The following is a 12,777-nucleotide window of genomic DNA, read 5'->3' on the forward strand; positions in this document are numbered from 1 at the left end:
GGGGTGGGTGGCCAACACCACGCCCGGCCGCCTTTGTCTCCCCAACGGCGATGTTTACACATCGCACCGGGTACTCATTTAAGGCTGAGTCGACCTAGGGGAGGCCCAGGACCAGTTCAGATAATCGTCACTGGTGTTGGCCGTGAGCGGGAATCGAACCCGGGTCGACCAGGTTCGTAGCGCTGCGCGCTAACCGCTACACTACCGCTCCCCATCACACAGGCACACACACAGAGACACACACACAAAGACACACACACACAGACATACACACAGACACACACACAGAGACACACACACAGAGACACACACAGAGACACACAGAAACACACACAGAGACACACACTACACAGACACACAGACACACACACAGACACACACACAGAGACACACACACAGACACACACAGAGACACACACACAGACATACACACAGAGAGACACACACAGACACACACAGAGAGACACAGACATACACACAGAGAGAGACACACAGACACACACACACAGACACACACACAGAGACACACACACAGAGACACACACACACAGACACACACAGAGAAATTCACCACCCCCTCTCCGTGCGCCCAACGGATTCTCCGAGCCATTGGAAACTCCACCTCCAAACCCACTCCATCCATCCTTCCACAACAACCCCCACCCCACCACCTGACCACCACCACCTCCTCCTCCTCCTTTCTCCTCCTCCTCCCCGTGTCTCGCATGCACAAGCCAGTGTCATGTGGCTTCGTCATGGACTTCAGCCGATCGTCAGCTTTCATGGACCACAAAGGTAGCCACCAATACAACACTTATAACGGTGTGTACTATGTTATATGCTATAATATCACGCTGCGCATTGCTTACAATGGTGAATAGAAAGCACGTAATAGACCCTGCATGTGTACGCGGTGCTTGCAGATGACCCGTTAGTGAATTGCATTCCGCGTGCGAGCGCCCGGTACAATATGCAGATTTGGGCACTGCATGTGCTACTCAATAATTGTTGGCAGTTTCTGCCTGTACCCGTAGCGCCTGCGCGCTGCTGTGCAGTGCGATTGTGTGTCCTGTGATTGTGAAAATGCCGCTGTCAGGTTATATGCAGCGAAGGGCAGTCAGTGCCCGCGTCCACATGCACGAATTTGCCGATGCAATGCAATATGCAGAGAGTGGCATCACAGTGGCGTGCTGTGTATAGGAGATATGCTTATGTATGGACCAGCACGCACAGGCAAGCATGATTGCTTTGACATTTACTTGTGTTGCGCATGAATACAATAATAATGATCTTCAAACCAACCCAACAATGTGGGGCATTCGAGGCACGGATTAATAACCAGGGAGGCGCTGGGACGGCCCGTGCGTGTGTGTGTGTGCCGGTCATTTTAAACGCGATCGAGATCGGTGTATGTATTGAGTCGGTGGACATGTGTTCATTAAATAGCGGCGTGCATATTTAATACGTTCGGAAAATGCACGCACCGTTTGGAAACGTGCAAATACAGCGGCCACGTTTTTAATGTCACGGTTGATTGTGTTTTGCCTAATACGTTACGATATTAATCATTCATTATATTGATGTCTTACAAACAAGGTGAGCGCCTATTGATGCTCACGGTGATATGAACACCCTCTAGAGCCCACAGAGGTACAGACATCCACGTGAGTGGATGCATGCGTATTAAGTACCGTTGTTACGGTCAGTTTCGTGTTGTATACATGCTACGTATACAGGTGCGTGTGTACATCAGAGGGCGAGTGATAATTGGGCCGGTTCTGGGACTCCCCTAGGTCGACCCAGCCTTAAATGATCACCTGGTGCGATGTGGAAACGTCAGCACTGGGGACACAAAGACCCCTCCCCCCCGGTGTGGCTGTCTTGACTGTCGGGGCAAGCGTTGTTAGCGAGCACCTATTAATGCCGACACGGCGCGCCAAGGGTGTCGTGTGGTTATATAAGATATTTAAACTGGCCTGGCTTATTGTTACATGGCATCGAGTCAGTAGAAAGCATTGTAACAGTTATATCACTGACACAGGGGGTGTGGCAGCGCATATCCATGAAAAAGGGCCATTGCCCGGAACGTCGAAATTATATCAATAAAATGTATTTTCTCATTTAGGGTGGCGCTGTTGACAGGACGTGAGGTTGAGGAGTTGTTTGCCAGCTGTCTGTCCGCACCACTGCCTCTTGTGTGCGCGCCTCTTCCCTGTGGGAGTTTCCACTCACTGCGCGCGGAACAGTGATCTGGTGTTAGGGCGAGAAGGCGTTGGGGGAATATTAACGCTACAACCTCGCGTTAAGGATCGTGTTCCAGGCACATTAAGACGCGAGTGTGCGGGGAGCCAGAGGGTCGTGCACGATACGCTGCAGTGGTTAGGGCAGGTGGAGGCTGGACAGGATGTGGAAGTACAGCGATGGATTCTTGCATTTTATCTTTGGGTTTTCTGCAGGTACCGGACTCCCGTTTGTGTGCCGCGCAAAGCCAAACAACTCGTTGTTGGAATTGGCGAGTCGTCCAAAAGTAGGACCCTGCTGAACAATAATATTAAGACCCATTGAGGATGTCCCTGGGCAAATAAAGGGCATTATTGTGAGTACTGTATTAGTACAGTATGTTTGGAATATCAAATAGGTCAGTCTTAAGTTATACATGTTCGTATGTATGCATGTATGTTGTACTTACATCCGCAACGTACGTAGCCAACCGTGCTAATCGAAGGTGCGGGGGGAAGGAATGTTCTGAGTGTGATTCCTGGCCACAGTTAACACGAGAGGTGATATCTGAACCAGCGCCCCTCCCAATCAACGCCTTCATCAACCCACTAACGAGCGCGGTGGAGTATGGTCAAACCCACCTGACCCACAGATGTGGGGATGCCGCCATCCAGGAGGAGATTTACAAAGGGTTGTTTACTTTTTTATTGGAAGGGATGGACAGGACAGGAGAGTGGGAGATTTTTTTTTAAAGCATCAGAACGAGATGTTGGAATTTCATATAAAGGGAATTCATCTACACCAGGGCAATTTATGGCAATTATTGCCTGCAATCAATTTTCGCCGGCAACAGTTGGCTGGCCCACCGTCTTCTGTAAATTTTCGAGGCACAACTTCCCCGGCGTTGTGGGTAACAATTAGCTGTTGACAGTTGCCTTGAAAACGCCTTTGTAGATCGGGCGCTTTTAGAGGGACCTGTGGGTAGACCTTTGAGGGAGATCCTGGCTTGCGTGGGGAGCTTGGGTGACCTTTGCTTCTTCGGGGAGGGTCAGAGGAAACTCTTCGCGTGTGGAGCAGCGGTAGCCACGGTCTCTGCTCAGAGACTGCCCAGAGGCTGCTTTAGAGTCTCTGGGCAAAGGCTCTGAAGCAGCGGCCTGGCAATGGAAGTGTGTGCAGGCGGTGCAACTGCACAGGGGCGCCCACGGACCGCAGCAGGGGCTCAGGCACTGGGCTACGAATTGGGGGGAAATTGTACACGGCCCCCTCCTCCCCGATTTCAATTTCGATCTGGGCCCATGCCTTCCACGGCACGGCACCACTGTGGTGAAAGCCACGGCAAAAGCCCCTCAATTCTTAGCGTCGCGACGCTCTACACCTTCGTCAGCGTTGGTTACAGTTACCATTCTCCATGGACCACGGAGAGACACGGCGCTGTATCGTACTTGTAATAACACTGAGAGACAGAAAGAGGGACACGTGGGTTATCAGAACGTACACTGGTTAGAGGCATAATTTTGACTGTTAAGAAAAATCAACAGGCTTGGGCAGGACATGTGACGAGAAGGAATAATGGCCAGCAGTCAATGAAGGCTAACGTCAAAGTGGTAACCAAATAGAGGAATTAGCCCGAGAGGAGGTCTATAGCAGAGACGGAGCGATTGATCGCCTCACTTGCAGGGTGCCAGATGGATTTCTACATTGGTAGGACGGTGGGTGATAGTGATAGCCTGCGGAGGCCATGTCATCCCATACAGAGCCTAATGAAACAAAACTAAACTAAAATGACCATGCACGGACCCATAATCGCCAGGACTAAATACAATACAGTGGTGAAATCGATGCATTTTCGCGTTAAAAACGCGATATACGTGAGAGTGTCACCAGTCAAGAAAGGTTATAACCACAGTTTGGTTGAGAAGCAGGAAGCATGCCCATGCCTGCAGGCACTTTTCATTCGGCTCTGCTTCATCCAGCAATTGATTGATCATGACACGATGATGATGATGATTGCGAATATGATGAATAACGTTCTCCGTCGTTGAGGAGCCGCATTGTCTTGCGGTGAGCGCTGAGAATCGAAAAGGCACCGCACGCGCGACAAAGCCACTATTGTGGGTTTTATCTGGGAATGCTGCCACCGCCTTTGCCTCCACCAGGAGACGTGTCAGAAGAGACGGACCTGGCCATTGTGTACCAGGCGGCGGCCATGGGCGACAACAACACGCTGACGGCGAGCATCCGCGACGACCCGTCCATCCTCGAGTGCTGCGACAATGAGGGTAACGCCGCTCGGTCATATTTTCCTCATTTTAAACAAAACGCAAACAAATGTTTTTTATTACAATAAAACGCTGGCCCGATATACCACGGCGAAAAGTTCTGGTAGCGGGATACAGAAAATCGCGTTAATCAAAAAAATATTTTTTTCATAAAAATTAGCTTTTCGTCTTTCCCATATTCAATCCTGATTTGCGCGATCGACATCATGCCGTGAGACGAGGTATCCATCGGGAAGTGGATATCACGGAGCTGCCTCTGAGATCGACTTCAAGTTACCGCCGGTCCACACGGTTGGCATCAAGCCATCTCCCACACGCGCTGCCACCGTGACTGATGTCCTTCACGTGACACTCAAACAGACATTTGGAATGCGCAGACGAGGTCTTTAGCCAAATTAAGCGTCGAACCAAACCTAATGTCGCGGTTTGTTTGTGCAGTCATCGTTCTACGAGGCTTGGAACCATTCACTCACGGCGCTTGAGAATCGGGTTCATCGCGGTATTCGAACCCAGGTTTTCCGTGGGTCCAGCTCAAGTACTTGACCTCTGAGTCACCCGTCCACGTTTAACACATATCCCGCGTGAATTAGGCATTTAATAATGTACCCATTCGTGGATGACACTCACTGCGGTCGTAACGCGCACATCAAATCACACGCGTGAGAATTGATGTTTTAATATCGATGCAAATTAAATGCGACGTGGGTATCTTTACTTCACATTAATGAAGAGAACGAGGTTTGTTTTTCACCAGCGAGACAAGAGAAATTAGAAACGATATATAAAGAAGACGGTCAAACTTAGACAACAGAGGCATTGTTTCTGAAGTCGAAATGCAACCCTGAATCGTGACAATTCATAAAATTGTTTGGTGGGCGGGGAGGGCAGGGGATGGGTGATGAGTGGATCACGACATGCCAGTTATTCACTTAGCGTCATCAATAAGAGCCACTTTAACACGTAGGCTTTCGCGACCAATATTATTAATAATATAGGTTTTTGGGTCAGATCGCGTTATTTATAAATTTGTCGTAACCCTCCACCGCCCGACACGGCCAAACAGTAAAACATGTGTCACGTTTTTCAAAGGACTAAATAAATCACTTCTTTAGCCCACCGGTGTGTTGAAGAGAGAATCAACACCGGTGGGCTAAAGAAGTGAATTATTTTGTCCTTTGAAAAACGTGACACATTTTTTACTGTTTGGCCGTGTCGGGTGGTGGAGGGTTACGACACATTTATAAATAACGCGATCTGACCCAAAAACCTATATAATGAATAAGAGCCACTATTTAGATGCGATGAGAGTCGCCTCTTGCAAGGGAAGCCTAGGAAAAGGTTTTAGTTGCATATCGGTGTTTAAAGTGGTTTGAAAAAGATGTTGGTATGAGCAGCAAAAAATAAATATGTCACGGTATTCAATTGCATTAAATATAAACATTATATTCTACCTCATGGTATTTTAGTGCGTTCCAAATGTATATTAAACAGAGTGCTTACCTTATCTATATCCTGGCGTTACACCTAAATTTGTCAGTGTGATACCTGTTGGCGGTATGCATAGTGACGCATGCCACTCGACTTCAAGCCACTGATTGGAACGGAGTCACGTATCACCGAAGCAAATGTGAGAGCCATGCGTATTTATACAACGGCGACCACAGGGCTTTGAATGACACAACCATGGAATGATTCATTCTCTTGATGTGGCATTTGAAATCCCACATCAGCAGAGCTGCAATCATCAGACACGCGGATCATGTGGTGATGCCAAAAGGGACATAAATAACTGGAAACATTTTGTTATCAAATGAATGCCGTTTATTCGAGCAAAACAAACTTAGGGAAATCAATAGGGTAAATAGAAAATGCTGTCTTCTTTCAAAGATTAATCCTACACAATCTCATGAATTTTTTTCCAAGCCATTATCTTTTTCAACCGTAGACCAAGCTCCCTTTATTTGTACATCATCCATTCAGAAATGTATCTATTCGCACGCATTGACTATTCAATAGTATTTTGTGTAAAAAATATTACAGCAAGAAAACACCGTCAAGAAATATTAGAAATCCACCCTCAAGTCACATGCCGCATTGCATTTTAAATTTTGGCAATAAATTAAATATACGTAACGTTAGTGTCCGCTCGGCTTGCATCAGTCACAGCCTCAGCGTGTCTGCGCACCCCCGTGCATACAAATGCATCGTTCAATGTTCCGCGATAAACCTTCAGCTATTCGTAGAAAAGGGGCCTCCTCCTATAAACAAAGGCCCTCCCCAACATGAGTGTAGATTAGATTTTCCGATAAATGCATTTAAGGACCCGGTGAATGGGAAATAGCGATAAATCGGCTCTTTCATAAGTGAAGAATTACTGTACTCGGTTGCTGATTCACTTTTTCGTTCCAGTCGGTGTCAGTTATTCGGTACAAAAAAATATTGAAAGATGAAATTGGTTTACTAAAAAAAACAGACAGGAAAAAAAACGATTCGTCCTTTTCATATCGTCAAATCAATACATTGCGTGCAGAGTGAGCATGTTTTAAGTTTAAATAAGCTACATGTGATGAACGCCATCCAAGCAGAGACAGTTAAATACTGTAAAAATAACACGTTGATCACAGCACAGGGTAGCAGTTGTTACGATTAAAGATTTAAAAAAAATATGCTTTGAAAAATGGTAAGCTCCTCAACTTATGCGAATACGTGTTAATCTTTAAAAAAAAGCTGAGATATCGCACCTACATTAAAAAAACCCAGTGAACGTCATGAGTATTGGTCACTAACCTCTCAACGTTACCCAAGGTAGAGAGAGACACACAACGTGGAACACGTGGAACGAAAAATCACGCACGTCATAGGAGATTGATTGTTGGGTAAGACAGGCCGCTCACATGGACGATGCCCATTGGTTGAGGACGCATGACGAAGTGGCGGCCGAGGGAAGTGGAGATGTCGCGACAAGATCGGCTCGTGCGGAGGTGCCAAGTGGACCGTTACATTGCATTGTGGGAGAGCGGTGGCGCAGCAGTTAGCGCGCTGCACTACGGATCCCTGGCCACCCGAGTTCGATTCCCGCTCAAGGCCAACACCAGTGACGATTATTTGAACCGGTCCTGGGTCTGCCCTAGGTTGACTCAGCCTCAAATAAGTACCTGGTGCTATGTGTAGACATCGACACCAGGGAGATAAAGGCGGTCGGGCATGGTGCTGGCCGCCCACCCGCTCGCTTACTGTGCCGCCTTCATAGGTGCTCCTCGCTAACGGGAGCACCTATGAAGCGTTCAAACTGCTTTCTGTGTTTCGTGTGTTGTCCTTCCCCCGCACCTCCGATTGGCACGGTTGGCTACGTATTTGCCTTTGTTACATTGCGAGACAGTCAGAGATGGCAACGGCTTGGGAAAGCCTTCCCACCAGCAGTGGATTGATCATGGCTCAGGACGACGACGATGATGAACGACGACGAACTTCAACCGCCGCTGCCGTTGCCGCTCCGCAGGCTTCACGCCGCTGATGCACGCGGTGTCGGGGCGACGCCTCGACACGGTGAAGCTGCTGCTCAAGATGGGCACCTCCATCAACACGCAGGACGCGTGCGGACGCACGCCGCTCTCGCTCGCCGCGTACCTGGTACCCGCGCGCCACGGATTGCATCCTCGCCCAATGTTCTACAGGGGTCATTCGTGGGCCGGCGGAACGTGGCCGTAGTGTGAGGATGCGGTGTCAAAACTAACAAAATTTCAGGTTCCACCTGAAGACGGAAGCTTGCGTTGCCTCCGAAACGTCGTGATTTTTATTTTATTTTTATTTTACTTTTATTAATTTTTATTTTTTATTTTTTACCTACGTGACTTTACTGAAAAAACCCAAGAATACTAACAAAATTGACCAATTTTTTTTCTTTTATTTTTGCACATAAGGTTACCACTGAGCTATGTAGGTATTTTTGCAGAAGCGACCACGTGGACATTTATAGCAGCCAAATACCCTAAACGTATGTGGATTCTAAATGTGGAAGGAAAAACCGGAGGACCCGGAGAATAATCCACGGAACCACAGGGCGAGCATGCCAACTCCAAAAATACAACAGGCATCAGGGTCGGGATCGAGCCCACGACCCCCTCCATACCAGGCGAGGTAGTTAGCGTCTTGCCACTGTGGTGTGCCCAGGGCCAGATTAAGATTGGTGGGTGTCCAGGGCTGTTTTTGTTTTGATGCCCCTGCTTTGTAATGCACATTCCTACGCTTTACTATTTAATCACCACCAGTGCCCATGCGAAACACTGCCCTCAATCCTACCAGGGTCGGATTTGGTGGGGAGCGGTGGCGTAGTGGTTAGCGCACCGTGCTACGAACTTGGCGAGCTAAGTTCAATTACTCAGCCACAATGAACAAAAGGGACATTATCTGAACCGTTCCTGGGTCTCCCTTTTGTTGACTGAGCCTTAAATAGACACTTTATGTTAAATCTTAAACATCAATACTGGGGAGAGAAATATGGCCAGGCACGGCGCTGGCCACAGCCGCCCCCTTGTGCGCCGTGCCAACCTTAATAGGCGCTCGCCAACAACACTTGTCCCGACAGTCCCGTATGACCATGAGGGGATCGTTGCGATTCGTGCTCTGCTGTGCTGTGCGTGCCGCTCAGGGCTGGCTGGAGGGATGCCTGTCTCTCCTGCGCAACGGCGCCAGGCAAAACATGCCGGACAAAAACGGGCGCCTGCCTCTCCACGCCGCCACCGCGCACAGCGACGTCAGGTTCGTGTGCCCTCTGCGCAGCGTGAGGAGTCGGGAAGGGGGGGGGGCAGCGATTAATTTCAGCCGGGGTCTGTCTGGATTTTGGCGACCTGGAAAATATCTCCACACCCGGCTCATCACATTTCAGATTAGTTTTTTTAATCAGAAATCAGAAATCTTTATTTAGGAGGAATCCGATGAGCTGTGAAGCTCTTTCATCACGGATCTCCAGTTATGGGCACGGGGTCAGCGAGTTACAATATCGTATGCCTCTCAAGTTCAAGTTCATTTATTAGGTATAGCCCTGTGAGCCATTCGGCTCTTGAATCGGGTGCAACCGCAACCAACAAAAAACAAAAACATGAACAAAAAACATCTGAAAGTGAATATGTGACTGAGTGCAAACAGAAAAGCCAAGAAAATACAGCAAAATATTGCAGAAAAAACACCGTAAACCAACGCTGTGTGCAAAAATGCCAGTGGGATGCAAGTCAAACAACCAACAACAACCACAAGAAAACTTAAATTAAGGCCATTAGTCTAACTCTGTACTACAACAAACAAACATGGCTAAACCAATACACTTTTCGAAATCACCAAAATAAAGCCATGAAAGCAATGAAACAGTGATCATAAGAACTGTGACGGAATTTTCACAATAAATGGCATAAACAACATGTACTACCAAAACCCTGCAGCCATAGCTGTGGATATTAGTTATGTGCTGCCTACCCCAGTCTACTAGTGAGCCTGAGAATATTAAGTGAGAAATTAAGCCCAGCGCAAGGAACATGCCCCCGCTTTCAGCAGGCGCTGGAGATGGGATGCGCCATGACGATGCCTTGGGCTGTGAATGTGAATGTACAAATAAAAAGAGGCTTAAAACATTATACCCATACATAAGAGTGTAAAGAATAATGGTCAGGCTTAATGTACATCAGCTGCATTCTTTGGTACTCCAGACCAGCCCTTGGGCTTCAAGGTCAGCTGGGGGATATTGTCTCTGCTCTCATCCTTGAACTTGGCCTCCAAGATGCGGCCTTGGGTGTCCTTGGAAGACTTGAGTGTCCCAGACTCGTCACATGTAGTGGGGGGAGGGGGGGTGTAGTAACAGCAGATTGTCCAATAAAAGGTACAGTAATTTTGCTGTGACGGTGCCACCTGAAGACGGAAGCTTGTGTTGCCTCCGAAATGTCGTGATTTAATTAACTTTTAGTTTCTTTTTTACCTACGTGACTTTACCGAAAAAAACAAAGAGTATGGATCCTTGCAGTCACGAAAACTTCAAATCTAGAATTGTCCAATAAACACAAAACTTTAGTATGAAGTTGTGTTGCTACTAGGGACTTAGCCTTGATAAAGCCAGCCAAATTTATCGGGAGATTGCCAAACAATTGGCGATTAAACAAGCGACTAAAGGATACACTTTTGTTGACCAAGCCGATGACATCGCACATTGCGAGCGGCCTTGACACTGTCTTGGCCTCAACATAAAATGCTTCCAGCCTGTAGGCCTCGGCTTTGCCTTGTGGCTATTTCACTCTCGACTTCAGCCTTGACCTCACATCCCGGCATGGTGTCCAAGACTGGTCCGGTGGCACAAAGCCGCCGTGTAAATTTAAATCTATTTCGGTAAGAGTCATGCTACAGCTGAAAGAAAGTATTTTTTTCACAGTTTCATCGTTTATATGGTTGGATAATTAGGATCCATTTTTTGTGTATTCTTTTGTACCACGGATCTGCTACTTTGCTTAAAGCAAATCCATCAAAACTATAGACAAAGACACTTTGTGTGAGGACGATGAAAGGGGATTTGGTGGCTCAGATGTTTCTTTAAGCTTATAGGAATATTACATGTTCCATTAAGTGCACTTCCTTCAGGGCTATCACCATAGGCAGCATGTATTCATTCTAGATTTGAAGCTTTCGTGACTGCAAGGATTCATATTCTTAGGTTTTTTCGGTAAAGTCACGTAGGTATTCAGCCACAGGGGGATGAATTTTAGCATTGTGAAAATTTCACCTATTCAGACCAGCAATTGATACAGTCCTGTAAAACCTTGACTGGAGGCACCTCCTTTAAAAAGACTAAGCCCACGTTAATTCACACACTGCCCATTTCTACGAATTATCAACAGGCGCTGGAGGCACCTGGAGACGTATACAGTGGGAATTGAGAACGCTCGTTGCAAAAAGGTCCCATAGATACAACGGCATTGGCTACGATGACATCTTGATCTTCACGCGTATCTTTTGCAACTTTGCCGCCTTGTGTAGCCACACAATTACGTAGTGTGATTAAAATTGCACCCCCTGTAAAACAGGGAATTTTGGGCCAACGTTGCCCCAACGTTGCGTCAACGTTGCGCCGAACTTTGGCCCAACGGTTCCAATCGCATGTCCATGCCAATATTGGCCCAGTGTTGCATGTTTACTGGGACTTTACTTGAAAAACAAAACATAAAAAATTTTACTTTTGTCCCCGTGATGCCCCAATTGCATTGTATCGGATATTTAATTTCCCGCGATTCCCCCCCCCACACCACATAAAACTTATCTGTAAAAAAATATATATTATTAAATTGCTACCCTCTTGCGCAAGTTATGTCGGGGTTGGGGACCACGTTCAGAAAACGAAAGCCTAACGCTTACAAGAAAATCATGTGTGAATTCACTGCCGTTCTAATAGTCATCTTGGCATTTAAAAATAAAGCCGCTTAATCTCAGTGTCTGAGGGCACAGCACCGTGGTAATTTCTTGGCTCGAGGACCCCAGGGAATTGTGCCTGTTTCACGCACTGTCAAATGTTCGAGTCTCAGATAACACCCAGGGCGCTGAAGCGTCTCAAGAATCACGCCTGCTGATACAGCCTTCACTTTCAAAACATTTAACAACAACAACAACAACACATTACGGGCAGACAATTAGCGTTTTATATATCGACGTATCATTAAAAGGTGTGGCGGCGCCTGTGAGCAAATCACCTGGAACACGTCCCATTCCGTCGGACCTCGTAAGCTAAGCAGGTTGAGCATGGCTGGCGGCCGCCATGTACGCACACAGGCGTTGTAGGTGTTATGGGCAGCAGAGGGCGATGTTGCAGATTTCATTATTTTTCTGCACTCCCCACCGTCCCCCTTACCAGCTTCAGAAAGCCGCACTGACCGACACGGTCTTCTTCTTTCGTACGGCTGCTGTTGTAGATGCAGGGCTACAACTTCAATTTCACATTGAGGTGGTCAAGCCGGACAACCGCTTCAGGAGCTGTGATGTCTCCTTCGTATTTGTGGATCGGGGCATTGCGTCGTTATACGTTGTACGGTCTGACCACAGTCGCACACTCCTGGAGAGTTTATAATTTTCCATTTGTATCTGCGTCTGCCATGGTTTGTGTGGTGGATGTGGTTTCGGGTGGACCATGCGCTTCGTGGAAGATCAAAGCTTGGGAGCTTTTGCGTTGTTTGTGAGTTCTTTTGAACTCCATTCAGCCTTCCAAGCTTCGTCGGGGTTAAATTCGTATTGGTTAAGGTTAAGCACACGG

The sequence above is a fragment of the Lampetra planeri genome, chromosome 4 (assembly GCF_965212315.1).
Source record: "Lampetra planeri chromosome 4, kcLamPlan1.2.h2, whole genome shotgun sequence".
Taxonomy (NCBI): Eukaryota; Metazoa; Chordata; class Hyperoartia; order Petromyzontiformes; family Petromyzontidae; genus Lampetra; species Lampetra planeri.